The sequence below is a fragment of the Hippopotamus amphibius genome, chromosome 1, assembly GCF_030028045.1.
Source record: "Hippopotamus amphibius kiboko isolate mHipAmp2 chromosome 1, mHipAmp2.hap2, whole genome shotgun sequence".
NCBI lineage: Eukaryota > Metazoa > Chordata > Mammalia > Artiodactyla > Hippopotamidae > Hippopotamus > Hippopotamus amphibius.
The window spans coordinates 167,427,249-167,438,558 of record NC_080186.1 but is presented as its reverse complement, the minus strand read 5'-3'; positions in this window follow the sequence as shown (position 1 = coordinate 167,438,558).

Below are 11,310 nucleotides of genomic sequence, written 5' to 3'. Positions count from 1 at the left end.
TTACTCCCCCAGGAGAGGTGGAGCAATATCTTGTTTGTGTCATCACAATAGTTAATTTTGTGTCAAGTTGGCTAATCCATGGTACCCAGACAGATACTTGGTCACACACTATTTCTGTGGAAATACTTTTTGTTAGTGAGATTAACTTTTATTTATTTATTTAAAAAATTTTTATTTTATATTGGAGTATAGTTGTTTAACAATATTGTGTTAGTTTCTGCTGTACAGTAAAGTGAATCAGTTATACATATACATGTATCCACTCTTTTTAAAATTCTTTTCCCATATAGGTCATTACAGAGTATTGAGAAGAGTTCTCTATGCTATACAGTATGTCCTTATTAGTTATTTATTTTATATATAGTAGTGTGTATATGTCAATCCGAACTTATCCCTCCTTCCACTTTTCCTCCCTGGTAACCGTAAGTTTATTTTCGACATCTGTGACTCTCTTTCTGTTTTGTAAACAAGTTCATTTGTACCATGTTTTTGGATTCCACATATAAGTGATATCATATAATATTTGCTTTTCTCTGTCTGACTTCACTCATTATGACAATCTCTAGGTCCATCCATATTGCTGCAAATGACATTACTTTGTTCTTTTTTATGGCTGAGTAATACTTTATTATACGTATGTACCACTTCTTTATCCATTCCTCTGTTGGTGGACATTTAAGTTGCTTCCATGTCTTGGCTATTGTAAATAGTGCTGCAGTGAACACTGGAGTGCAAGTATCTTCTCGAATTATGGTTTTCTCTGGGTATATGCCCAAGAGTGGGATTACAGAATCATATGGTAGCTCTGTTTTTAGTTTTTTAAGGAACCTCCATACTGTTCTCCATAGTGGCTGCACAAATTTACATTCCTACCTACAGTGTAGGAGGGTTACTTTTCTCCATACCCTCTCCAGCATTTACTGTTTGTAGATTTTTTTGATGATGGCCATTCTGACAGTGAGGTGATACCTCATTGTAGTTTTGATTTGCATTTCTCTAATAATTAGTGATGTTGAGTGTCTTTTCAAGTGCTTTTTGGCCATCTGTAGATCATCTTTGAAGAAATGTCTATTTAGATCTTCTGCCCATTTTTTTTATTGGGTTGTTTGTTTTTTTGATATTGAGCTACATAAGCTGTTTATATATTTTGGAGATTAATCCCTTGTTGATTGCTTCATAGGCAAATATTTTCTCCCATTCTGTGGGTTTTCTTTTCCTTTTGTTTATGGTTTCCTTTGCTGTGCAAAAGCTTTTAAGTTTAATTAGGTTCCATTTGTTTATTTTTGTTTTTATTTTCATTACTTTAGGAGGTGGATCAAAGAAGATCCTGCTGTGATTTATGTCAGAGGATGTTCTGCCTTTGATTTCCTCTAAGAGTTTTATAGTATCCAGCCTTATATTTAGGTCTTTTATCCATTTTGAGTTTATTTTTGTGTATGGTGTTAGGGAGTGTTCTTTTTTTTTTTTTTTTTAAGAACTTTTACTGAGATACAATGACATACAATAAACTGCATATATTTAAAGTGTACAATTTGAAATTATTTTCTTAATATATATATGGCAATCCCAATTAAAGAGTGTTCTAATTTCATTTTTTACATGTAGCTGTCCAGTTATTGAAGAGACTTATTGAAGAGACTGTCTTTTCTCCATTGAATATTCTTGCCTGCTTTGTCATGGCTTAGATGACCATATGTGCTTGGGTTTATGTCTGGATTTTCTATCCTGTTCCATTGATCTATATTTCTGTTTTTGTGCCAGTACCATACTGTTTTGATGACTGTAGCTTTGTGGTATAGTCTGGAGTCAGGGAGCATGATTCCTCCAGCTCTGCTTTTCTTTCTCAAGATTGTTTTGGCTATTCAAAGTCTTTTGTGTCTCTATACAAATTTAAATTTTTTTTGTTTTAGTTCTGGGAAAAATGCCATTGATAATTTGATAGGAATTGAATAGAATCTGCAGACTGCCTTGGCTAGTGTAGTCATTTTGACAATATTGATTCTTGCAATTTAAGGACATGGTATACCTTTCCATCTGTTTGTGTCATATTTGATTTCTTTCATCAGTATCTATAGTTTTCTGAGTACAGATCTTTACCCTCCTTAGGTAGGTTTATTCCTAGGTATTTTATTCTTTTTGATGTGATGGTAAATGGGATTATTTCCTTAACTTCTCTTTCTGTTCTTTCATTGTTAGTGTAGGGAAATGCAACAGATTTCTATGCATGAATTTTATAAACTGCTACTTTACTAAATACATTGATGAGCCCTAGTAGTCTTCTGGTAGCATCTTTAGGATTTTCTATGTATAGTATCATGTCATCTGCAAACAATAACAATTTTACTTCTTCTTTCCTAAAAGGAATTTGGATTCTTTTTATTTCTTTTTCTTCTCTGATAGTTGTGGCTAGGACTTCCAAAATTATGTTGAATAAAAGTGGGGAGAGTGGATATCCTTGTCTTGTTCCTGATCTTAGAGGAAATGCTTCCAGTTTTTCACTGTGAGAATGATGTTTGCTGTGGGTTTGTCATATATGGGCTTTATTATATTGAGGTAGTTTCCCTCCATGCCTACTTTCTGGAGAGTTTTTATCATAAACGGTGTTGAATTTTTTGGAAGGCTTTTTCTGCACCTATTGAGATGATTGCATGGTTTTTATTCTTCAGCTTGTTAATGTGGTGTATTGCAATGGTTAATTTGCATATATTGAAGAATCTTTGCATTCATGGGATAAATCCCCTGGATCATGGTGTATGGTCCTTTTTTTTTTTTAATAAAAATTTTATTTATTTATTTATTTATTTGGCTGCGCTGGATCTTAGTTGTGGCATGCAGGATCTTCACTGCCAGGTGCGAGATCTTCATTGTGGCATGTGGGATATTTAGTTGTGACGTGGAATCTTTCAGTTGCAGCATGCAGGCTCCTAGTTGCAGCATATGGGATTTAGTTCCCTGACCAGGGATTGGGCCCCCTGCATTGGGAGCATGGAGTCTTAACCACTGGACCACCAGGAAAGTCCAGTGTATGATCGTTTGAATGTGTTGTTAGATTCGGTTTGCTAGTATTTTGTTGAGAATTTTTGTGTCTATGTTCATCAGTGATATTGGCCTGTAATTTTCTTTTTTGTGTGGTATCTTCATCTGGTTTTGGTATCACAGTGATGATGGCCTTATAGAATGAGCTTGGGAGTATTTCTTCCTCTGAAATTTTTTGGGAGAGTTTGAGAAGGATAGTTGTTAACTCTTCTCTAAATGTTTAATAGAATTTGCCTGTGAAGCCATCTGGTCCTGGACTTTGGTTGTTGGAAGTTTTTAAATTACAGTTTCAATTTTAGTAGTTGTGATTGGTTTGTTCATATTTTTTACAATATTTCTTCCTGGTTTAATCTTTTTTTTTTTTTTTTCTTGCTTTTTTTTTTTATTTTAATTTTTTTTAATTTATTTTTTTTAATTTATTTTTTTGGGGAGTACACCAGGTTCAATCATCTGTTTTTATACACATATCCCCGTATTCCCTCCCTTCCTTGACTCCCCCCCCTCGAGTCCCCCCCACTCTCCCTGCCCCAGTCCTCTAAGGCATCTTCCATCCTCGAGTTGAACTCCCTTTGTTATACAACAACTTCCCACTGACTATTTTACAGTTGGTAGTATATATATGTCTGTGCTACTCTCTCGCTTCGTCTCAGTTTCCCCTTCACCCCCCGCCCCCTCCCATACCTCGAGTTCTCCAGTCCATTCTCTGTATCTGCATCCTTGTTCTTGTCACTGAGTTCATCAGTACCATTTTTAGATTCTGTATATGTGAGTTAGCATACAATATTTGTCCTTCTCTTTCTGACTTACTTCACTATGTATGACAGATTGTAGTTCTATCCACCTCATGACATATAGCTCCATCTCATCCCTTTTTATAGCTGAGTAATATTCCATTGTATATATATGCCACATCTTCTGTATCCATTCATTTGTTGATGGGCATTTAGGTTGCTTCCATGTCCTGGCTATTGTAAATAGTGCTGCAATAAACATTATGGTGCATGTTTCTTTTGGGATTATGGTTTTCTTTGGGTATATGCCCAGGAGTGGGATGACTGGATCATATGGTAGTTCTATTTGTAGTTTTTTAAGGAACCTCTAAACTGTTTTCCATAGTGGCTGTACCAACCTGGTTTAATCTTGGAAGGTTGTACCTTTCTAAGAATATGTCAGTTTCTTCTAGGTTGTCTATTTTATTGGCATAGAGTTGCTTGTAGTAGTCCCCTATGTTCCTTAGTATTTCTTTGGTGTCCATTGTAACTTCTCCTTTTTTAGTTCTACTTTTATTGATTTGAGTCCTTTCTCTTTTTTTTCTTGATGAGTCTGGCTAAAAGTTTATCAATTTTGTTTATCTTCTCAAAGAACTGGCTTTTAGTTTCATTGATCTTTTCTGTTGTTTTCTTCATCTCTATTTCATTTATTTCTGCTCTGATTTTTATGATTTCTTTCCTTCTAGTAACTTTGGGTTTTGTTTGTTCTTCTTTCTCTAGTTTCTTTAGGTGTAAGGTTAGGTTGTTTATTTGAGATTTTTCTTGTTTCCTGATGTAAGATTGTATTGCCATAAAATTCCCTCTTAGAACTGCTTGTGCTGTGTCCCATAGGTTTTGGATCATCATGTTTTCATTGTCATTTGTCTCTAGGTATTTTTTGACTTCCTCTTTGATTTCTTCAGTGATCCATTGGTAGTTTAGTAATATATTGTTTAGCTTTCATGTTTTTGTGGTTTTTTATGGTTTTTTCCTTGTAATTGATTTCTAATTTCATAGTCTTGTGATTGGATAAGATGCTTGATATGATTTCAATTTTCTGAAACTTACCAAGGCTTGATTTGTGACCCAAGATGTGATTTATCTTAGAGAATGTTCTGTGTGCACTTGAGAAGAAAGTGTATTCTGCTGCTTTCAGATGGAATGTCCTATAAATAACAATTAAGTCTACCTGGTCTAATGTGTTATTTAAGGCCTGTGTTTCCTTATTAATTTTCTGTTTGGATGATCTGTCTGTTGGTGTAAGCTGGGTGTTAAAGCTCCCCACTATTATTGTGTTACTGTTGATTTCCTTTTTATGGCTGTTTGCATTTGCTTTATACATTGAGATGCTCCTATATTGGGTGCATATATATTTACAATTGTTATATCTTTTTCTTAGATTGATCTCTTGATCATTATGTAGTGTCCTTCCTTGTCTCTTGTAAGAGTCTTTATTTTAAAGTCTATTTTGTCTGATATGAGTGTTGCTACTCCAGCTTTCTTTTGATTTCAATTTGCATTGATTATCTTTTTCCATCCCTTCATTTTCAGTCTGTATGTGTCCCTAAGTCTGAAGTGGGTCTCTTGTAAACAGCATATATTTGGGTCTTGTTTTTGTATCCATTCAGCCAGTCTGTGTCTTTTGGTTTGAGCCTTTAATCCATTTACATTTAAGGTAATTATCAATGTGTATGTTCCTATTGCCATTTTCTTAGTTATTTGGGTTTGATTTTGCAGGTCTTTTTTCTTCCCTTGCTCTTTTGTTCTCTTCTCTTGTGGTTTGATGACCATCTTTAGTGTTGTGTTTGGGTTGCTTTTTCTTTTGTGTGTGTATGTCTTGTAGTTTTTTGGTTTGCATTTCCCAGGAGGTTTTGTTATAGAAGTCTATATATGTAAAGATTGTTTTAAATTGTTGATCTCTTAATTTCAAATGCAATTCCCATTTCCTGCATTTGTACTGTCCTCTTCTCATGGCTGCTGGTTTTGATATCATATTTGTGTGCAGGTGATTTCCTACCTTTACTGTATTTTTGCCTCCACCAGTGAGCTTTCCCATTTGTGATTTTCTTGTTTCTAGTTGTGGCCTATTTTTTTCATGCCAGGGAAGTTCCTTTAGCATTTGTTGTAAAGCTGGTTAGGTAGTGCTGAATTCTCTTAGCTTTTCTTTGTCTGTGAAGCTTTTGATTTCTCCAACAAATCTGAATGAGAGCCTTGCTGGGTAGAGTATTCTTGGCTGTAGATTTCTCCCTTTCATCACTTTAATATATCATGCCATTCCCTTCTGGCCTGCAGAGTTTGTGCTGAAAAATCAGCTGATAACCTTATGAGGATTCCTTTGTATGCTATTTGTTGCTTTTCACTTGTTGTTTTTAATATTTTTTCTTTGCCTTTAATTTTTGTCAGTTTGATCAATGTGTCTCAATGTGTTCCTCCTTGGTTTATCCTATAAAGGACTCTCTACATTTCCTGGACTTGAGTGACTATTTATTTCCCATGTTAGGGATGTTTTCGACTATAATCTCTTCAAATATTTTCTCAGGCCCTTTCTCTTTCTCTTCTTCTTCTGGGACCCCTATAATGTGAATGTTGGTGCACTTAATGTTGTTCCAGAAGTCTCTGAGACTGTCTTCATTTTTTTTTATTCTTTTTTTCTTCATTCTGTTCTGTGGCAGTGATTTGCACCATTCTGTCCTCCAGCTTACTTTTTTGTTTGCCTGCCTCAGTTATTCTACTATTGATTCCTTCTAGCATATTTTTCATTTCACTTATTGTGTTGTTCATCTCTTTGTTCTTTACATCTTTTAGCCCTTTGTTAAGCATTTCTTGCATCTTCTTGGTCTGTACCTCTGTTCTTTTTTCGAGATCTTGGATCATCTTTAGTATCATTACTCTAAATTCTCTTTCACATAGATTGCCTATCTCCTATTCATTTGGTTGTTCTTGTAGGTTTTTATCTTGCTCCTTTGTCTGCAGCATATTTCCCTGTTGCCTCATTTTGTCTGACTTACTGTGTTTATGGTATCCTTTCCACATACTGCAGAATCGTAGTTCAACTTACTTCTGGCATGTGCCTCCTGGTGGATGAGGTTGGTCCTGGGGCTTGTGTAGGCTTCCATTATTGGGGGGACTGGCGCCTGCCCTCTGGTGGGTAGAGTTGGGTCTTGTCCCTCTGTTGGGCATGGCTGTGTCAACTGGTGTGTTTTGGTGTGTCTGTGAGCTCAGTATGACTTTAGGCAGTCTGTCTGTTAATGGGTGTGGCTGTGTTCCTGTCTTGCTGGTTGTTTGGCCTGAGGCATTCTAGCACTGGAGCCTGCAGGCTGTTGGGTAGGATTGGGGCTTGGTGCCGAAATGGGGGCCTCCTGGAGAGCTCATGCTGATTAATGTTCCCTGGGGCCTCTGCTACCAGTGTTGAGGCCCCCACAGTGAGCTACAGCCAAGCCCTGCTTCTCCAGTAGACCCTCCAAGACTCCTAGGTAGGTCTAGTCCAGGTTCCTATGGAGGTATTGTTTTGTGCTGGGTCCCAATGCACATGGTACCTTGCGGGCACCTTCCAAGAGTGGAGTTTCTCTTCCTCCCAGCCCTGTGTGGCTCCTGCCCTCAAGCCCCACTGGCCTTCAAGACTAAATGCTCTGGGGGTTCTTCCTGCCAATGCCAGACTGTCAGACTGACCTGGAGGGTTATTTTTATTTGGGGATGTCTCTGTAGCCTGTGTGGGTTTGATTTTTTTGTGTGTATGTGCAAGGTTTGTTTCCAGTATGGATGTCTGCCACCTCTTTCCTCAGTGTATGGTAGCTGTTATCCCCTTGATAGGGGGTTTGACTGGTGTTTTGGTGACCAGAGTCTGCCCTGGGTATTTAGCAGAGCCTCCCCATAGCTTTGTGGTTGTTGCTACCCTGTCAGGGGCAGGGTCTTCTCTCTAGATGTTGGATTAGCGGCCCCAGATCTGTTTCTTAGCTGTGTTTCTGATCTGTGGTGCAAGGGAGACAGTATCAGAGCACTCCCACTGGGAGAGAAGCCACTGAGTATTCCTCCTCTGGAGCTATTCACCTATGAATGTGCTCTGTTGTGTCATCTTTTACCCATGTGTGAACTCACAAGTTACTCTATTCTTGGCACTGCTCTTGGCCCCACCTTAACTGTGGGTCTGCCGGCAATCAGCCTTGGTGCCTCTCTGGCATTGTTTTCACCATACCACCAGTGTAGATCCACTGACATCAGGTCCCAGGATTGCAGTAATCATGGATCTGGACCTGCTGTGGGAACTATGTTGGGGCAGGGGGCTCAGCCTCTGGCCTGGCCTACCCCCACATGTGTGTGCTCACAAAGTCCACAGCTCCTAAATCTAGACCTCTCTTGGCTGCAAGAACACTCATTGACTGTTTAGATGTTCTGCAGGCACTGAGTTTAGAAAGCCAGTCGTAGGGGTGTAATTCCATGGTTTGAGCAGCCGTGAGGAGAGATTTCAGCTCTTCTTTCTTAGTTGCACAGCCCCTGGGGCTCAGCTGTGCTTTTAGCTCCACCTCTGCATGTAGGCCACCTACAGGCGTCTGCTCCCAAGGCTGCTCTGGAGTACATGAGCCCAGCCCTGTGGTGATGGGTTGCACAGGAGAGCCAGAGGCTGCAGGCACAAGAGAGCCAGCCCTGGAGGGGATGGGGTGCGTGGAGGAGTTAGCCAGTGGCTGCTGGCAATAGAGAGGTGGCCCTGGTTGGAGCCCTTCCTAATGCCCATGAAGGCAGGGGCTTGCACATGAGGAGAGAGGCTGCAATGGTGGCCCTGCCCTTTGTGCATCACTCAACAATAACACTTCACTTCTAAGGCAATTTGGGCTTCCCCCAGGAGCATTCCCGGTTGCAGAGCTCCTCTCTCCCATCCCCTCAGGCTGTCTTCTCACAGCCAACAGCAGTCCTCTCCCTGGGTCTGCTCTCTAAACCCCATATTCCAACACCCAGCCCCCGGAAACACATCTCAGGCTGGGACATGCAGGGCTGTGGCTCAGACCCTCTGTGTAGGTCTCACTCTGTCCTGCCTGTTGCAGACCAGTTGCTGCGCTCTCCTTTGAGCCCCCGAAGCTCCCCTTCTGTCCTAGCTGATCGCCTGCCAGTGAGGGGGCTTCCTTGGATGAGGGAAACTCTTCTCACCTTCAGCTCCCCCCAGGGGTGTAGGTCCCGTCCTGCTTCCTCTCCTCTTTTTCCCTTCTTCATTTTTTCATCCTACCTTGTTATGCAGGGATCTTTCTTGTCCTTTTAGGTGTCCAAGGTCCTCGCTAGTGCTCAGCAGGTGCTCTGTGGCAACTGTTCCATTTGTAGATGTATTTTTTTTAATAAATTTATTTATTTGTTTATTTTACTGGCTGTGTTGGATCTTTTTTGCTGTGCGTGGGCTTTCTTTTAGTTGCAGTGAGTGGGGGCTACACTTTTTTGTGGTGTGCGGGCTCTTCATTACCGTGGCTTCTCTTGTTGAGGAGCATGGGCTCTAGGCACGTGGGCTTCAGTAGTTGCAGCACATGGGCTCAATAGTTGTGGCTTACGGGCTGTAAAGTGCAGGCTCAATAGTTGTGGCACACGGGCTTAGTTGCTCCACGGCATGTGGGACCTTCCAGGAGCAGGGATCGAACCCGTGTCCCCTGCATTAGCAGGCGGATTCTCAACCACTGCACCATCTAGGAAGCCCTGTAGATGTATTCTTGATGCATTTGTAGGGAGAGATGAACTCCATATCCTCCTACTCCTCCACCATCTTGACTTTTCTCTAACTTTTACATCAGTAGCCTTTGAGTAAAGCAAATTACCCTCTGCAGAGTGGGTGGGCCTCATCCAGTCAATTGAAGGCCTTAAAAGCAAAAGACTGAACTCCCCTGAAGAAAAGGGAATTCAGCCAACAAGCTGCCTTTGGAGTTGAACAGCAACTCTTCTCTGGGTCTCCAGCTGCCCACCTGCCCTACAGATTTGGACTTTCTAGCCTCCACAATTGTATGAGCCAGTTCCTTAAACTATATCTCCCTTTCTCTACACCCGGATGCACTCTCATGTGTGTGCACGTGGGCACACACACACACACACACACGCAGAGTGTGTGTAGAACCCACACTGCTGGTCATGGCACAGTGGACTTGAAGCTCACCAAGAGCAGGGACTATGTCTCCTTTGTGTGGCACTGAGTACCCCTCCCTAGCACCATGCTGGCACATAGTAGGTGCTCTACATGGTAGCTTGGTGATTACCAAGCGCTTTATACATTTTGCATCCTAGCTGGAAAGTCTGCTCCAGTGAGAACCAAGAGTGACTGGAGTAAAGAAGTGGCTTAGAGTCTGGGGACTCGGGTGGATTTTAAGGGCCTGCAGGACAGGTGATGAGAAGTTTTGAGCCAGATGTTAGTTGTGCATTTTGGGAGCTGAAACTTCAATGTGAGGAAGAGAGACCTCTGGGGTCAGGTGCCTGCCTTTGTCCAGCCTCGCTTTGGACCGGGCCAGAGCAAGGTTCATTTCACTTTGACCATCATGGACCTATAATGGCAGTGGAGACGGAGTAGAAGGCCCCTGAGTGGTCCTGCCTTAATCAGTTCTCACTTTAAGTAGTGCACACAGGCTGGCACCAAGAAAGGTAATTTTCTCAAGTTTTATTGTAAAATCATCAGAAAAAGAGCATTTACAATGACAATACTTTATGATATTCTGTGAATTATCTTTATATCAAGTGGTACTGCAAATACATGATGTGTCCAATACAGTGCAATACATCAAAGTAAACACAAACTTGTTTCCAATGCCACATACAATTACTGTGTTGGTACAAATTTCTACTAAAGTTGATGTATTAAAAATAATTTATATATATTTTATAAATAAGGAAAAATTCACATGTATAGTAATTACAGGAAGCCTTTTGAGAAATACCAGTGGTTACAGAAAATATATTTTGGAGTCTACACAACTGCTCAAAATAACGTAATCTGCCTCGACATAAGAGATCTGGAAGTTTTCGGAGGTGGAGGAGGATGAGAGTCCTAACGGGACAAATGACGTGTGTGTGACATTATATCTTGAGGGTCGTTCACTACATTATAGCACGATGTGTGTGACCACAGCAGCAAAACTCCATGCCTAGTCTGCTTTTAAATCATTTCATGTGGCCTTCAGGAAGCACGAGCAGTGGTTGGGCGGGGGGCGGGGCGGGGGGCGGGGGAGCTGTGAAGGGCCCAGGCCAGGAATGGGGAGGGGGCTGGCCAGCTGCGGGCGCTGGTAGTCAGGCTGGGGGCACCACAGAAGGCTATGCTGTGGGTCTGGGATAGGGGCTTGCAGACCTCCATCCCTCACCTCTCTGAAGCAGCCGAAGTAGCAAGGGATCAACAGCTCTTAAAGCTACGGCAGATGTCACTCTGGGCAGTGGATGAAGGTTTAGATTTAGGAAATTTTCTCATTTGAGAGCTCTTGGGCCCCATATCCAGCCAATAATGGTTGCCATTCCTCATAAATGATCGTGAAGATGGTGCCCCCACAGGGCAGCATTGTCTGATCCTGCCTTGGTG